This window comes from Bactrocera latifrons, unplaced genomic scaffold (genome assembly GCF_001853355.1).
Source record: "Bactrocera latifrons isolate USDA-ARS-PBARC rearing strain unplaced genomic scaffold, ASM185335v1 scaffold_1, whole genome shotgun sequence".
Taxonomy (NCBI): domain Eukaryota; kingdom Metazoa; phylum Arthropoda; class Insecta; order Diptera; family Tephritidae; genus Bactrocera; species Bactrocera latifrons.
The window spans coordinates 1,571,438-1,590,493 of record NW_017534407.1 but is presented as its reverse complement, the minus strand read 5'-3'; the positions used below and the strand labels follow the sequence as shown (position 1 = coordinate 1,590,493).

Sequence of the window (19,056 nt, the reverse complement as noted above, 5' to 3'; positions counted from 1 at the left end):
AACCCCTTCCACATTAGAAAAGCTAGCGTTTGGGGTTGGCAGTTTGAATTATTTTTTCCCTCAAAAAGATATATGAAAATTACCACAAGGTTTGTAACAGCCAGAAGGAAACTTCACAGATCTTATAAAGTATATACATACATATGTTTTGAGATATGTCCGTATGTTCTTCTGTATATACGCGTTGTTGAGATATTGATCTAAGCCCAACCGAACTTGATATATCAGGGACTCAAGCCTTCAGTCTTTTCGTAAAAAATCAGCCGAACAATTTATTCAGATCGGACAACTATACAATATATTATATATCTAAGGTACACATTGATCGAAATAATCAAGGCAAAGATCTTTATACTAAAATAAATGCATCTGTGAAGGGTATTATAATTTCGGTGCAGCTGAAGTTAACGTTTTTTCTTATATTTTTTTGTAATCTCCTTACTTACTTTCTACAGTTGTTTGAATCAACTAAGATTAATTATGGTATTTTGCACATATATATAGATTAAATTTGAAGCTTGGGAGGAGCCAGATACGATTCCTTTGCATATGGTTCAAGCTGCTAATGACTTTCGATCTTAGACCAAGTATCCTCTGAATAGCCCGAAAAATATCCTTTTGAAGGCAAATTAAAATGAGAAGGTAAACCATCCCTTCCCTACCTTACAAACAATAATGCTTAAAGAATAAAACAGCCTCAGATGAGATACCCCCTTATAATAAAAAAAATATATATATGTAATATATATTATATAAAAAAAAACGAAAACAATTTTCTATAAGAGTTTATAGCTGCTGGCGTATGCCAATGATATTGACATCATTGGCTTCAACATCTGCGCCGTTAGTTTTTCTTTCTCTAGACTGGATAAAGAAAGCAAAACAAATGGGTTTGGTAGTAAATGAGTCGCGACTTAGCTCTCATGTCACTGTTGACAGTTATAACTTCGAAGTCGTAGATAATTTCGAAACCAGTTGAGCACCAACAATAGTGGCAGCTTTGAAATCCAACGCTGAATAACTCCCGACAACAGGTGCTACTTTAGACTGAGGAGGCAATTGAGAATTAAAGCCCAAAGGAACAAAGGCCAAACTCTATACACTCATCATACCCGTCCTGATATAAGGTGCAGAGACATGGACGATAAGAACATCGGATGAGTCCACGTTACGAGGAGGATTTATACCCCTTTGCGCATTGGCTAGAATACATCAATCGATGGTTTCACTACTATTACTAAAAGTACAATGCTCTGCTGAATAACGCTGCCAGACACTTGAATTGGAGGCGAATCTTTCCAAATTTGTGACTCCATTTGCAAATTATGGTAAAATTTCATCAAGGAAATGCTTTGTACAAAATTAATATTTTTCGAACAGTCCGTTATAAGAATTTTCAATTAAGTAGTACCCCATCCCCCCGTTTGATATTTTTATGAAATTAAATGTAAATGTTTTGGTAAAAGTAATTTCACCTTTGTTCATAATTTTAAAAATCTTAATTCTGTTCAATTAAGCAAAATTCACGAGGAATCAATGCAGTATGTGAGGGGGCATTATTGTGGTGCAAAAGCCAAGAGTTGTCGGGCCATAATTCCGGCGAAGAAAACTGCCAACATAACATTGATATTTAACCTGCTTTGGATCGTAAGCATAGATTCAAGACTCTTCAATACATTTCATAATATCCTGGCAGTCGGAAAGAAGGGCACAGCTCAAACAAGCAACATATCTAATGGCGAATCGAATACGCCTATAGAGCTGAATTGCTGAGGATTACGATAGAACGTATCGAAAAATTTGTTTGTATTTAAAAAATAAATATATTCCTAAAATATTGAAAGAATATCTTTAACACCATATCTAATTTTTTATGTTTGCTTTTGTTTACATCTTTTAAGTATTGCAGTAAACATTCACAAATAAGTACATTTAAATTTATTTTCATTTATGAGCATACAAATAAAATAAACCAGTACGAACCAGCTAAGTTCGGCCGGAACCGAAAAAATTATCTCTCTCGCCATTTATAAGAAATAAATGCATCAATAACAGATCTTTTCCTTATTGGATCCCTGTTGTATGATGGGGACTTCCTTCTTGACGGTCCCGCGTTTGGGAGGTAAAGGCTTAAAACTTGGAAGTGCATATCTTCAGACATTCCCCCGAACTGGCGGGAGTAGAATTTAAACGCCTGTGCAAATTTTTATTGGCTACCAAGCAATTTGCTGATTTATAAGTTCCAACAGAGGAGTTCTTCTTTCTATGGCTGCACAAAGGACTATTAGCAGACCACGTGCGACTTTTAATCAGCCATCGCTATACTTATCATATATATTAGGGTAGGAATAACTATTTGATACACATTAGCAATCGTACTTTGCTCCATGAATACTCTTGTTTCTTTTATTGAGATTTCGGGACATATACGGTGGAGAGTGAAAGAGAGAACCAAGAAACATCTTTTCGTTTATTTTTGGTAAATGATCACAACATAACACGCAAATTGGTCGATATCTATATATGATATAAACTAAACCGAGAAGACGAAAATCATTATTATTTCATTTACTTGCATTGTGGCTGGAATAAAAAGTTTACGATGTATAAAATATGACTGCTCCCATATGTCAGAGTTATTAAACCTATTTGTGTGGGCGTGGCAACGGTTCGTATCCAAACTGTTCATTTCAAACATATATAATTCTATACAGCTATTATACTTTGTACAACATGTTGCTATAGTATAACAAGACAGTTCAAAAGCCCCAATGAAGGAGTATGTACTATATATGTATAATAAGAACAAAAGCAGTAAGTTATAGTATATATGCAAGAATATAATATGTGACCGTAAGTAGGTGTATGCTTTAAGAAGATTTATTTTCAAAACATAGGATTGTTTATCATGTACAAGGTCATGTTTGTATAAAAGTACTTATACTCGCTTATTTGTATTTACGTATACATATGTAGATTGCTGCCTAAATAAATTTCGCTATTTTTTTAATCAAAATACAATTTTATGGTAAGGAAATGATTATAAATGAATTATTCGAATTATTACCCATGGCTATTTACAACTTTTTCTCATCTCTCTGGCAAAGCTGGAATACCATTACAGTAAAGCTATCCAAGAATCAAGCCATTTTTCGATATCGCACTGTGAGTGCGATATGGCTCTGACCCAGACCATATACCATCGAACGGAACAAATAACAATCGGACGGTGCAATATCTGAGGAATATGACGTTTAGATTACGTTTTCTCTTTAAGCATTTCCAGGTAAATTTAAACGGGTTTAGCAACGTGAGGCTGAGCATTGTCTTACATCAGAATCACTTTTTCGTGCTTCTCCTAGTATAGGGCCACTTTTGGCCAGTGCTCAGTTCAATCGCAGCGGTTGAAGTCGAAACTGTTACCCATTGATGGTTTCTTTTGGTTTCAGTACCTCATAATAAATATGACCGGCCTAGTCCCCCTAAAAACACAGAATAACTTTCGCGGCTTGAAATTTCGGTCGAGGTGGCGTCGTTGAAACATATCATAACATCGGGCGTCCCCATGACGTTGTTTTCTTTAGATTGCTGAGATGAATCCACTTTTCATCACCCGTTACGATTCTATGATGAAAACTGTTTGTTTTTTGTTATAAGAGCAATTGTTCACTGGAGAAAAGGTGACGCTCAACGGCCTTGGTTTCAAAACACAGGGTACGTAAAGAAATTTTGTTTCTTAATTAGCTTCTTTGAATTATCTTTAGCGGGTGACTCAAACTGCAAAAGCAAACTCTTTTTGTGTTTCATGCAGACCCTCATCGAGCAACGTCTTCAATTCACCGTCTTTGAAGGTGTTTGTACTTCACGCGGACGGTTGTTAACTTTTGGAGCTCCCGATGTGCTTCAGCCGCAGATTTATTTGACTGAATGAAAACCAACATTTCCAGCAATTGATGATTGTTGCATAAAATCGGATATTCGCACAACCAAAAGTATATGACACATAAACAAAATATCTAATATGGAAATGCAATTAGTTTTTCAAATGTCTGAGCTAAGTTTATCACGTTTTTGATACATCGAAATCGGTCACCACTAATTGCTGGAACCTTTGACAAACAGCGGGGAGTTAGTTACGTACCTAATATAAATAAATACTTGAACATAGATATATCAAATCCATTAGGGTGGGTCGAAAAAGACCGAATGTGTGCTTCGTGCAATGAAAAATTGGTTGAAATCCGAATATGAGCTTTTAAATGTGACGGGAAGGCTTTCTTCTTATTATCAAATAGAAAAATTCATATCCCGCCACCAACCACTTGAAGAAATATTTCATTTTATGGGTATTGTATTATATTAAATTGAATTCTCTAAGATATAATCTATAACTATTCGTAATTATCGCAATTAAAGATATTAACTAGTACACATAATATATATCATAATATACATAATCATGCATCACATGCATCTACTTTGTTGCGAAAAATGTTTGGTTTATTTATATACTTGAAAGTATACGCAATAAAATGTGTATATCTGCCACTAAAAAACATCTTATTTAATTAATATCATACATTTTAAAATGTCTTTTGAAAAATTGTGCGGTCTGAGCATATCATTGCAAATTTAATGTTTCTCAGTGATGTGTATAATTTATTTGGCAATTTACGCCGCCATTTGAATCATATGATGTGTGTATTAGCTATAAATACTTTGTGAATGTGATAAAGTATTAATAAATTAATAAATAAGTTCTTCTGCACAGTTGTTTGATAAATAATGGGTGTACATTTGGGTTAATAATATGGAACTCTATTTCTTTTACATGGCCATCACGAGCACGGTCTTTATCATCACGGAAGAAGTACGGCCCAATAACGCCCCTGGCCCATAAACCGCACCAAACCGTTATATTTTCAGGATGCAATTGTGACTTATGGAGTAGGTGTAGATTGATGCCTTATAAGTAATGCATTTTTTGCTTATTGACTAAGCCATTCAGTCAAAAATGAGCCTCATCGCTGAAGATGATTTTTCGATGAAAATCCGGATCATTTTCCAGTTGTTGCTCAGACCAATTCATATACATAAGACAATTCTGATGGTCAAGCGGCTGCATTTTTTGCGTCAATTTGATCTTGTAAGGATTTTTTCGCAAAACTCATCACAACGACGTCACAGAGATGCCCAACGCTTGAGAACGACATGTGAGCGATTGATTTGAGTCTTCCTCAATTGATGAGCTAGCGGCAGCAATATTCTCGACAATACGGGCACTTCTTTGTCTCACTGGCACGGCAACATTTTGTACTGTGCCTGTGGACTAAAATTGTTCCAATAGACGCTCAATTGTTGATCTGACAGGACGATTATGACGACCATAAATTGAACGAAGCGCTCTTAAAGTCGAGGTTCCTGCCTCCGAATTTCGATATTAATTTTAATAATTTCGACTCGTTGTTGGATCTTATATCTTTCTCTGATGAAATGGCAAACCGTACTAAAAATAAATGTCAAAATAACCGGAAAATTATGCCGTCGTTTGCTGTCCCTATCGGTCTACTTTTGTAGCATCTCTATTGAAAAATGTAATGTAATGTTATAAATGATCAGCCTAACGAGCTAAATCGATATAGCCATGTCTGTCTGATTGTCCGACTATTTTTGCGATACTGATCTGCAATTTTGCCTTTTTGACCAAGAAGCGGTTCATTTGTCGGAACTGCCAAATATAGCATATAGTTGTCATACAAACTGAACGATCGGTATAAAGTACTTGTATGGAAAAGTTTTTCATTTGACGAGATATCTTCAAGAAATTTGATGTGGGTTTTTACCTTTACCAATAGTGTAGTCTCCGAAGAAATAGTTCACATCAGATCGCTGTAGCATACAAACTGTATGGAGTCATTTGTCTTTGTGAAGGGTGTTATAGTTTCGGTGTACCCAAAATTCTCATTTTTTCCTATTCGTTCCTAATTTGGTATTATGCACTAGTATATAACGCTTCAAATACTATTCCACTGGTTACTAGTGCCTTCGATAGCCTACTTACGTTTTATAAGCCTCGTAAAACAGTTGAAATATTCTTAATTACTGGGGTATGAAAAACTCAATATATGTATTTGGGATGCAGACATCCAAGAATCGATTTCGCTTCAACACATGAATTTATTCAAAAGCTCTCAGCGTATATGTTATCATAAGCTCAAAGTTTATGTTTTTTGACGGAAGTCAATGATTTGTGAATTCTCTATTAGCCTTTGCCAAAATGTTAATCCAGTCAGAAAATAGTGTATTTACGTATACGTATTTTTCGTCTTTATATACTAAAAATATTGTCGGATAATAAATAAGAAAAACTACCTGTAGCTTAATAAAAAATTTATTTACGTTGTAGGTATTAACTATTCAAAATATACGAGCAGTGACTCAAAAGATGATGCAAAAATAATTGTTAAATCTGTGACAGAAGTCACTTTTCTCATTCATAAGAAATATGATCAAACAAAATGTGCTTTTCGTACAATTAAAAAAAAGAAAAATACTATGAGACATATGTACATATGCATATCGAAGCCAAAATTTTAAAATATTTTTAAATAAGAAGGCAGCAATAAATAAATTTAAAACAAGTAAAAATAGAATTGGTATGAGGAACAAAATTTAAAAACGCACGTATTCAAAAATTTAACGGAGTAGCAAAAAAAGTAGGTGTGTCAAAGAATGAAGTCTGAATACTTAAAGAAAAGCATGAGGTTTTACAAATTTTTAGGCGGGAACTTTCTAAATATTCATAACTTATATGGGGTTTTGTCGTAAATAAGTAGTACTTAATTTCAGATCCAAACTTTAAGCGCGACACAAAAGATTATACCAACCAAGCTCCTGGACTTTCTAGCGATGTATGTGTTCCTTTCCTATTGGCGAAAGCTGGCAACTTTTGTCCGATTGCTTTCTTGAGATGGCCCATATATACAGGTTCGAATTAAGAGTTTAGCTGTAGAAGAGCAGCTCTTGGTAGATGATAGCCTGCCAATGCCACCAAACTATTTCCAGAACTTTTCGAATGACTAATTCCGTCTTTGAAACCGGTCGCACCGGTTCACCGCTACTCAACCTTGTTGTAATTCGATCTTTGATAGTGATGATTCACTCCTGTGGCACCCATATATCGAGCATATTTTTGTATCAAGCATTATTTAATAATACCAAACTGTTTTTGCGCCATGTTCAGCTTTTGGGAAATCGAAACTTTTCCTACATAACGGTCGAAGAAGTATATATAATTTCTCTTTGATAGTATCCATCATTAACTCAAAAATTCAGTTAAGCCTGTTTGGATGCGCTTAGCACCCAATACCTCGAATAGTTCGCATTGACGACTTGTATCGTCACTTTCCTTTGAATTAAACAACTTGAATCGGATCATACAATAATTTTACGACGACTATCTAAAACTCGTATATCCGGTATATTAAGTTTACCATGAAATTTGTAACAACTAAAATAAAACTTTTGAAGCCTTATAAAATATGTATATAAAGTATCAGACTGTATGTATATACACGAATTAGTTACCCAGTTTTTGAGATATCAACCTGAAATTTTGTACACGGCCTTTCCTATCCAAGAAGCTGATCACTTGTCAGAACCACTGATATCGGAACACTATAGGATATAGCTGTCTTACAAACTGATGGATTGTATGGAAAAATAATTTATTGTATTTCGGAAGATATCTCCACGAAATTTGGAAAGGATTATTATTCACTGCAATTTCGGAATCAAATGTTCACATCGGTTGACTATCGCCTATGGATGCAATTCCAACAGATTTTCAATTTTTTATTAAGTTACCTTAATTCGTAATTCGTGTAATGGGGTATAGTCATGCTTCTGAGTAAGCAGTTACAATCGTAAGGCTTAACCCAATTTCTATTCTTGCATCCTCGCGGTTAAAATAGAGATAGCTTTAGTGCAACATATTCTGTTCACCAGAGGTGTGGCTGCGAGCGACCATCGGTCTTGAAACAAGCGGCTCACTATATAAATATGTAGAAAGCTTTATACTACTCGCCAAACGAGGTGATGTGCTGGATTTGAGACCCGCCACTATGTCCGAACTTGATATTACCGCAAAGCTTGTGTAAGCTGACGTTGGCCAGTACCAAAAGCTCCGTCAGGATCGGGAAGGACCTGGAGAAAATAATACAATCTGCAGAGCTAAATAGAGAAGGTATAATATCTTATAAGAGTGTACAGCTGCCGGCGTACGCCGATGATATTGATATCATTGTTCTCAACAACCGCGTCGTTAGTTCTGCTTTCTCCAAACTGGATAAGGAAGAAAAACATTTGAGTCTTGAGATTGTGAATGAGGACAAGACATCTCTATAAACTATATAAGTCTCTCAATATTCCCAACAGAGGCATGGACAATGACATAATCTAATGTGTGAGCCTTAGCAGTATTCGAGAGAAAGGTTTTGTTTTTAGAAAAGGACCTGGCTACACTTGGTATCTTGAATTGGCGCCAAATAACGAAAAGAAGAAACGACTGGTGCCCTGTTGTTAATGCGTAATCGGTGTCTACGCCAGTAAATTTTTTTTGAGACTTTTTATAATTGATAAATAGTCATAAATAATGAAAACGAGACATTATGAAAATATTGAATGAACTGCAAAAAATATATATTAATTTATATATACAGTATATACAATTTACTTAAGTATAATATATGTATGTGTTGAGTTATGCATATATTTACATAAGCTTATAGAACGTTATAATGTGCACTGCAAAATGTGAAACATTTTCATTTTAACGTCAATTGCAATACAAACATGATTTTATATTAATATACGCTTTGTATAAGTGTACAACCATTTATCAGCAATAATTACATAAAATTACCAAAGAACAAACAGACAAATAAATTTTGTTTAAGCACATTTATGTAAATATGGAAGCAGGTAAATAAAGCTCCGCACGTCATGACGCGACATTGAGACTAAATGTGAAGCGAATATAGATCGGCGTTATAATTACAAACATATGTATATATAAATATGTATTAAGTATATATGTATGTGCTTTCCAACAAATTGCAAGAACCCGCGAAAATAAATTGTCAATATTTATTTCAGGCAAAAATGTAAATTTGTTCAGATTTTTAAGGATTCGAGCAATTGTGGTTAAATATAAAAAAATAGGACAGAATTTGTTGGATAAATGACAATTAAGATGCGTCATAACAAAAAAAAAATATACAGTGATTCGAATCTCGTTAACGTTGAATCGCTTATGTATTATTCTATACCAAGAAAAAAGCTGCCGATCTGCTCTTGAATCTTCAAATCGAGTTTGGTTTAATTCAAAGTCAAATCATTCTAGTACAGCAAAGGAGCTATTAAAGAAAGGAAACATTTTTAGTCCATTTTCTGATGGGCTAGTCGAAATTTAATATATGCAGTACTAATAGCTGATCCAAGTAGAAGTACTTTTTTCACAGATCACGCGTGAATTGTGTCAAGCTGTCATGCTACTTTACATCGACATCTTATATTGAAATTTGGCTCAATGGCTGGTATGTAAACAAACAAAATTGCCGCATTTGTGACGAAGAGCAACCTGAAGATATTCAAGAGCTGCCATTTCATCCAGAAAAAACAACGCTTTGGTGTGGTTTGTCCATATTTCTTCAAAAATGATGAGAACGAAACGATGAGAACGTAACCGTCAATGACGACCGTTATCGCGCCATGGTAATTATTTGTTGTCTGAAATTAAAGCTCGTGATCTTTGACATTTGTTTTCAACAAGACGGGGAAGTGCGGCCGCATCGCATCAATCAATTGATTTATTGAGAGAACACTACGGAGTGATATCACACTGTTAGACGTTTTTCCGTGGGGATATGTAAAGTATAAAGTCTATGCGGACAATCTCGCTTCGATTCAGCGAGGAGCAACACATCACTAGTCAAAATACTCAAACGAAGTCAAATCATCGAAATTGGATTCCAGAGGTGGACTATCTATAACGTAGCCGCGGCCAACATTTGAAAGAGCTAATCTACAAAACATACAGGTAAATGCAAGAGAAAGTTTTTTTGAGTGGCAATAAATAATTACCATTAATTTGAAGCTTCTGTGTTTTATCTTAAAAAAAAAAAAGTAACCTTGAAATGGATCACCCTTTATTTGAAATCTTTTGGGAATAACCCTGACGTGATTGCCATTATGCGATGGTGTAACGTCTGACACATTCTTTCCACTTTTTTTATTAAGCCTCATAAATGTTTATTGTTTTCGACGTTGTTGGTGTCGCAGATGAAAATCTGTACTGACCAAAATATGCAAATGAGGTAATTGTTTATAGCATCAGCTATAATATTTATAGTGTGTTTAATATTTTTTAATGGCCGGTACATTTATATGTTAATATTTTTAAATACACAAAATGTAAAGCTACTTGTAAATTTTGTATTTTTACCAAGATAAACATATGTTCTCATATAAAATTATATATAATTATATATTATATATATCCTATATAAATATATATATATATATTTATACACGATGACGCAAAAGTCAGAAGATGATCAGAAGATGCTATAAATTTTGCAATTGACCTCTAATGTCAGTTCTGTTTTGACATTTGTGTAGTAAACACATGCGAAATACACGTAGTAAGTAAAGATTGGTACACTACACTGAGTGCCACAACCGATATGCTGAAGGATGCATTTCCCGGGCGCCTAATCTCCCGTTTTGGCGATTTACACTGGCCAGCAAGATCGCCTGATTTGGCCGCTCCAGACTTCTTTTTGAGCTTTTTTAAGACGCGAGTTTGTGTCAACAAGCCTCAGACTTTTGCAGCTCTTAAAGAGAATATTCGTCAAGAATGTGTGGACTTATCGCCGGAAGTTCTGGTAAAGTGATGGAAAATGCCATAAAAAGGGCTCAAATGACAATCAACTGTGGTGGCGGCCATTTACATAAACCACTCGAAGACATGTTTTGGTTCTTTGCTATACGAGATGGAGTTTAGCTGCTAAGTCTAAATACAAAAGATTCCATACAAGAACTTGATATCGATCGATCAGTTTGTATGGCTGCTATATACTATAGTAGCTTTGGACAATAATCCTTTTGTCATACTGATCATTTATATGTAGATATATTTTATAGGGTCTAATAGGCTTCCTTCTGAGTAATACAAATTTTGCAACAAACTTAATATATAATATTCAAGACATAAAAACGTTAACTATGGCTGCACCGAAGATATATTAACTTTCGTTTCATATAGCACCTGTATTTGTAACTAAACCTGAAATCGGAACCGGCCAACGATTTGCAAACCAACAGAAAATGTTTTATTGTTCTTTTTAGCCACGATGTGTTTGATATAAACAACCTTTAAGTCGAATTAAGGTTACTTAAGAAGGAAAAACGAGAGCCGAGCAGTGCGATACCAAACGAGGTTCAAACAAGGGGACTCCCTATCGTGCGACTTCTTCAATCTGATGCTGGAGAAAATAATTCAATCTGCAGAACTAAATAGAGAAGGTATCATCTTCTATAAGAGTATACAGCTGCTGGCGTACGCCGATGATATTGATATCATCGGCCTCAACACCCGCTATGTTAGTTCTGCTTTCTCCAGACTGGATAAGGAAGAAAAGCATATGAGTCTGATTGTGAATGAGGACAAGACGAAATACTTCTTGTCATCAAACAAATAGTCGTTACTCTGGAAACTTGGCTCCCACGTCACTGTTGACAAATCATAACTTCGCAGTTGTAGAGAATTCCGTCTATCTTAGAACCAGCATTAACAGCAAAAACAATCCAACGCAGAATAACTCTAGCCAGCAGGTGTTACTTTGGACTGAGTAGGCAATTGAGAAGTAAAGTCCTCTCTTGACGAACAATAACCAAACTCTATAAGTCACTCATTATTCCCGTCCGCTATATGGTGCAAATACATGGACGATAACTACATTTGATGAGTCGGCTTTAGGAGTTTTCGTGAGAAAGGTTCTGCGAAAGATTAATGATCCTTGGCGCGTGACCACGAATATCGCATTCGATGAAACGATGAGCTGTATGAGATATACGACAAAATTGATATAGTTAGCGAATTAAAAGACAGCTAGGCTAGGTCATGTTGCACGAATGGACGAAAACATTCCAGCTCTGAAAGTATTCGACCCAGTACCCGCCGGGGAAAGCAGAAAAAGAGGAAGACATCCACTCTGGATGACCAGGTGTAGAAGAACCTGGCTTCGCTTGGAATCTTCAATTGGAGCCACGTAGCGAAAAGAAGAAACGACTGGCGCGCTGTTGTTAACTCGGCTATAACCGCGTAAGCGGTTTCTAAAGATTTAGTAAAGAAAAAGAAGCAGAAGTTTTTACTACGTTCAAAAAATTATAAAGACGGTATAGAGTTTTTACTTCTTTACCATATTCGGGTTAGCTTCCATTTAAATTCATCAATATTTGTGGTTTTGTATTTTTTAAGAGGCCGTATTAAAATACTTCCACATATTTAGACCTGCATGCGTAGGATTTTCTAGACGCTTTTACAACGCAAATATCAATTTCAACCACTAGTATTAAATTACATTAAATTTGTGGTATACTGCAAAATAAGCAAATGACATAATCGAGTTACAATGTGTTGTCGGATCACTTTTAGTGAAAGTATAGAAGGCAGAGAAAAATACCCGGTACTAAATTTTAAATTTTTCAGAGAAGGCCTATTCTGAAAGCCTATGTGCAAAATTAGTGCCCTTACAAATGTTTCTTAAAAAGCAAATAAAAAAGAAAAAAGGTTTAACTATGGTCACAGTTGTGGTCACTACAGTGACTCGACTCACCATACCAAATTATTATGAAAGCCTCTTATTTTAAAAGAACTTTTTGTTTTAATAGATATAATTAGACAATCATCGATCAAGATGATTTTTTTTTCAGGAAATGTAGACCAAATTTGCTTTTTGTAAAAGAATAACGTGTTATTGTTATATTATTCCAACATGTGGCTACAGAGTATTATTGTTTAGATCACCTAACCGTTATATGTAACCGAGATATTTGTATATAGGTATACATACAAGGTGCGTTCCAAAGTCAACAGGACTTAAAAAAATAGAGCAAATGGTTTTTTCGGCAAAATCAATTTATTTTATTCAAAATATTCTCCTTCTGCTTCAATACAGCTTTATGCATGTTTAGCTCGTTGACCCGTATGGCCGCCAGTATGGCGGCGCAATCCCTTTGTATTGCCTCTACGTCTGCATAACGCTTTCCTTTCATGGACAAATACATTATTCCGAAAAGAAAGAAGTCGCACAGTGCCATATCAGGTGAATGCGGAGAGTGGTTAATGGTTAAAATGTGATTTTTGGTCAAATAATCGGGCAGAAGCGTAGATCGAATGTTGGATTCTGAGCAATTTTTGGTCGCCAGTCAAATTGTACGGAACAAACCGTGCACACACATTTCGTAAATCTAAATGTTCGGTCAAATTGCGATAAATCGATGTTTTGGAGATGTTCAATTCCATTTCAAATAATTTCAATGATGATTTCGGCTGATTTTTGATGAGAGTTTTTTGGCACAGTTTCGATGGAATCTCCTGTGATTACGGATTTTGATTGGCCCACATGTTGATCGTCATTTATGTCCTCGCTACCACTTTGAAAACGTTGAAACCACTCATGTCCTCTGCTTCAGGGTAGGCAATCATCGCCGTAAAATTGTTTCATCAGTTGAAACGTTTCGGTAAAAGTTTTACCAATTTTAAAATAAAATTTAATGTTGGCTCTTTGTTCAAAGCTCATTTTCGCGCCGATAACACTCAATAACTTCACTTCCAATCTATAAAATGTTATGAAATTCTCACTAGACATTCGATAAAGATAGCAGATTCTAACGCATCTTGTATATATTATATAAATAATTGGGTTGACGAGACGAGTTGAAATTCTGGTGACTAGCTGTAGGTTCGCATAATTTTAAATTCTATCTGAATTTTTTCTTTCGAGTAAATAAATCAAGAAGCAATACGGGATAAAACTTTGCACAAATAATGCCTTTAGAATATGCCACCATTTGACCAAAAATTGTCCAAATCCAGCGAAAACCCCTAGATACCGAAGATTTGGACCCCAGTACCTAGAGTTGACTTTTTACTGAAAATATTGCTCAATGTATTATATTTACAATTGAAATTTAGAGAGAATTTTTTCCTGGTAGTAGTATGTTTGTGTACTACAAATGGGTTGAATGGTTTCAATTCTTCCTTCGGCCCCTGTATACTTAATATAAATATTCTTTCCGGTGACTTTATACCGATATCTATATCCGTCACTATCTGAATTATCTTGATGAAATTTAAAGAGCGTGTTTTCTTATAAAAGTGCATATTTGTGCTTATAATGAATAAAATTGGGTGAAAACTGACCCTAGTCTCCATAAAACTCACAGGCATTAAGGGCCTGAAGATACTTCCCTGGCTTTAATCCTTACAAGTTGCAGGAGGTTATACCCGAACTTATCATTTTCTTATTTGGTTTTGATATTCCCTTTTAAGATCTATGGACTGGCATTTGTAAAAAGCGTTGTTCAAATATCTATTCCATACAAAAGTGGGTACCAAAGGAAAATGTGTTCTGAAGGCTTTCAGGCGCGCAATGCATTTCGTTCTCAATTAGTGAGAACAGAATGAAATCGAGGGATAATATTTCGGATGAATATGTGTAAAAAAATATTTTTCTTACATTAAATTTACAATAGAAAAACAATAATGTGGATCTTCTAGGTATTCATTACACTTTCTGGTCAAAAATTGCAAATGCTGTAGCTTCAAAAAGAAAAAAAGTCAGACAGAAAGAAAAAAGTCAAACATATCACATTGATATTGAATATTTAAATACCCGTAAAAGAGTGTTTTAAGTTTGCTACGAAATCGGTATAGCTACCTTATAAACTGTACAATCAAAATCCATTTTTTGTATGGAGGATTTTTTATTTGACAAAACTTTCAAGAAATTTCCCAAAGATCATTGGTTAAGCAACGCTGCAACCTCCGAAGAATATTCTCAGATCGGATCACTATAGCATATAGCTGCTATATAAACTGAACGATCAAAACTTAATGCTTGTATGGCAACTTTTTTATTTGTGAAGGGTATTCTAGCTTTGGTTCAACCGAACTTAACATTTTTAATACCAAATTATTTGAAATTGCATATCTGGCAGCATGTATAAAGATATTATATTTATCATTCATATACGAGTACATAAGTGTAGTATTTATTATGTAGAAATACGTGTAATCCGAGTAGGTTATATACTGTGAACCACAGTACACAGCAATAGTGTAATTAATTAATAAATGCAAAAACGCTTAAGTGGTTCAATTAATTATCTGTGTAGCAGCTGTAAATTGGTAAAGAATTTACAGTGCGGAAAACGAAATAATTTATGAGTAATATTTCAGTATTGCAATACAAGTCAAAAAACATAGTTAAAATACATATATTTCCTGATATTTCATATTTGAGATATTTGCTTCAAAAATAAATAAGTGTAGCTCAAAATCTTACTATGCAATTATATTATATGTAATTGTAATAGTAAATTTTTAAAAAGAGAAATATCTTAATCAGTTTGTGCAGACAATTCTACACAACTGGAAAATTCCAGAACTTTTGTAAGTTCCATTTAAAAACTCTTTAAATAAAGTTGATATTTATATCAATTAATTCGCACCTCATCATTTAAACATTTTTAAGAGACTATGCTAAAATTCAACGGGCATGTACTTTAACAATGATGGAATGCTTTTCAATGTATTTGTTGTAATAATACTGCGGGCAAAAAATAGTTACAATTTAAATTTCGCGTCAAAACGAAGAACCACGGTCATCAACATCAACTGACCATCAACACCTTAATAAAAATAAAGGAATTGATGCTTGAGGATCGACGATTAACAGAGTCAGAGATCGTACTGGCATCGTTGGAATATGGGAAATCTCAGTGAAAACCATTTTGAAAGATAATTTGGGCCTAAGAAAAGTGAAAGCACGATTTAATTGGCGATAACGTCTGTAAATCAATGTTTTCCGACTACCAGGATGTCATGAAAAGTATTATTTCTGGCGATGAAAGCCGAAAAACTATGTCAAAGGTTATGTTGACAGATTTTCAAGAATTTAAATTATGAACAAAGTTTTACCCCACACAATTCCTTATTGCTTCAATAGTGCGATTCTATGAACCGTTCAAATTGGCACTTCTTTCAATCCTGTCTTCCTGATTTGAGTAATTTCTCAAGTCTGATACCACGAAAATATTCTCTGCTAGCCAAATATGGGGAATATGGTGGTTGCAAATACAATTAATAGCGTAATTTGTTAGTCGTATAAAAATATGAACAAACAGATCACTACAGCATCCATCGCAAGATTCTTAATTTGTAAAAATTTGTGAATGATATGACTTCCGCGTTCTTTTCACATGTCAATGTCAATGACAATCTCAAGTACATTATTCATAACATCTATCTTGGACAATTTTCAAGCGTTATACCAAAGTGGAACGTAACATGATGAAATGGCAAACCATACTGAGAACAAAAACAAAATTTGACAGAAAACCGCCAACAGCCATCAATATCGCGTCATGCCTAGTTGTAGACGCTGAAAAATGAAAACTAAAGCTCAACTTGCATATTACACACAAGATATGCGATGCTTTTTCTATATTCTATATATAGCCTTTTCGACGGACGAACATAGTGCTGCAATAATTTGCAATAATTCGAAGGACGGACTACCATTACACAGATTTCGACACTGTTCTTATCAATAATTTGGTCTTAAGCAGGTTCTTCAGGGGTTACATGGGTTTACGGATTTAAAAATCAATAAAGTCTTATTAAATTTTACAACAATATTAATGTTGGCAAGACTTTTCGAGAACTACTCAACCGATATTCATGAAACACACACAGGTCTTTTAGTTAAATATAATTCTTAAAGACTTGGTCAAACTAATTTTTTCCATCACAACTATTTGAAAAAAAAAAAATTTTGCGAAAATTTTCACTGAAATTTTTTTTTTTTGTGAAAAAATGTCTGCCAAAAATTAAATTTTCAGTTTTTCTGAAACCCATGTAACCTCTTCCGCACAAAATTACAAAAATCCAATCACACTTTGGACATATAAGGAGGATTCAATTTAATTAGAATTAAGAATTCAGTTAGGATTAAGAAGCACAAAATAAAGCGAAGAGAAACTCAGCTAAGCACACAATAAATCTTGTAAAACTAACGACTATCAAAACAAAAATAAATTGCTGCTGTTGGCAACGTTAAAATTTTTATTAACGCACTCAAGCGATTATTTTGAATTTATTACCTAATTAGTGCGAAAATTGGAGGTGTCGTTAATAATATTAAATTTTTATTTTTAGTTCTATCTAATTCAATGCAAATAATTGAGTAATCTGCTATAATTATTGTTAAAAAAAATGTAAATACATATTTTAGACACAATTTTCAGCTTAAATTAAGATATACATATAAATATATACATATATTTAAATGCACAAAAATATACATATCATACATACATATCATACATATATACTATATTAATTAGTATAGATTGTATGCACTTACCGCAATGGGGTCGACATCTTCCTCCTGATCCGAAATGTTGAGGTTTTCAAAACTTGAATTTAGCGACGAAATTTTGTTGATTTTTTAATTTAAAACTCTGCACTATTTAAATTTTATATAAACTTCAAAAAAAAAAAACGATTTTTATTCACAAAATACTGCCACACAAATCCCAAATATAATTAAAATATCAATCATACAAAAAAAAAATTAATTTTTTCGCTTACTTATAACGGTTGCTATTTTTATATAAACCTTCATTCAGCGGTAAAATCACAACACAGAAACGCTGGAAACCCTTTCCCAAAACTCGCAATAAATAATTATAAGCAAAACACAAGCAATTGCATTAATGTTCTCACAAAAACCGACAGACAAATGAACAGTCAGCTGAGCGTGCGAGTTTGTACGCGACTGTCACAAAGACACAACGAGTAGTGTGGTTTATCACACACCAAGCGTTCGATTCACCATCAACTAACCAGCAGCCGGCAGGCAAGCAGCAGCCAACAGTCTGCAATCATCTTGCCGCACCTCCACGTCGCCCATAAATGTGTAGAGCATAAAATCCAAGAATATTGCGACAGAATGCGACACTTTTGTGCTTCTCATTCATTAATTTGTCTGCTTAATGAGTTGATCATTCCGATTGTTTTTGTTTTGTTTATTAGCTTTGCTAATGCCTGTTGTTGTTGTGAAACCGATCGTGGCGTAAAACATTGCTTGGCCGTTTGTTGTCTGCTGTTAGTGGCAACTGATGACTTGTCGCGTCGATTATCACCAAAGCTCAGCGTGTGTGCAGCGGTTTTCAATAAATTCTGTTAATATTTTTGTTGGAGGAAAGGTATGTACGTTCGTGTTTTGGTATGAATGTGTTAGATTAGAGAATAAAGAAAATGAAATGTGGCGAAAATTAAAAAAAAAATGCTCGTTGATGAAGTTTCTGTTGCTTAAATAACTTGTTATCATAACAGCCAGGAGAAAACGCCAGAGACCCTATAATATACATATATACTATATATGAATGATTATCACGGAGACGAGTCGATTTAGTCATGTCCTCTAGCTGTCTGCTGTATATACCGTAACAAGCTCCTCAGTTTTTGAGATATCGATGTGAAATTTTGCACACGCTCATTTGCAGCTGCTCATTTGTCGGATATGCAGTTATCGGACCACTGTAGCATATAGCTGCCAAACAAACTGAACGATCGGATTGAAGTGTTTGTATGAAAAGTTTCTGACGAGATATCTTCAAAAAAATTTTACATGGATTACTTCGTAAGGTAATGAGACAATCTCCGAAGAAACAAACTGAACGTTCAGAATAAAGTGCTTTTTT

The 19,056-nt window shown here is 34.4% G+C and overlaps 1 protein-coding gene across 2 annotated transcripts in view; it reads right to left on the bottom strand.

Annotated features, from left to right (window-relative positions):
• The window catches only part of LOC108965318 (calcium-binding protein E63-1), a 116,480-nt gene extending 97,749 nt beyond the window's left edge, over positions 1–18,731 (bottom strand). Inside the window, exons 1-2 of one of the 2 annotated variants that reach the window (XM_018927661.1) lie at positions 17,942–18,731; positions 17,715–17,836 (exon numbers count right to left, since the gene is read on the bottom strand). The gene's annotated coding sequence lies outside the window, so the exon portion shown is untranslated. Of the gene's footprint in view, positions 1–17,714; positions 17,856–17,941 lie in introns of those variants that run through there. The other variant, XM_018927652.1, reaches the window with a different exon arrangement.
• Positions 18,732–19,056: the final 325 nt, after the last annotated feature.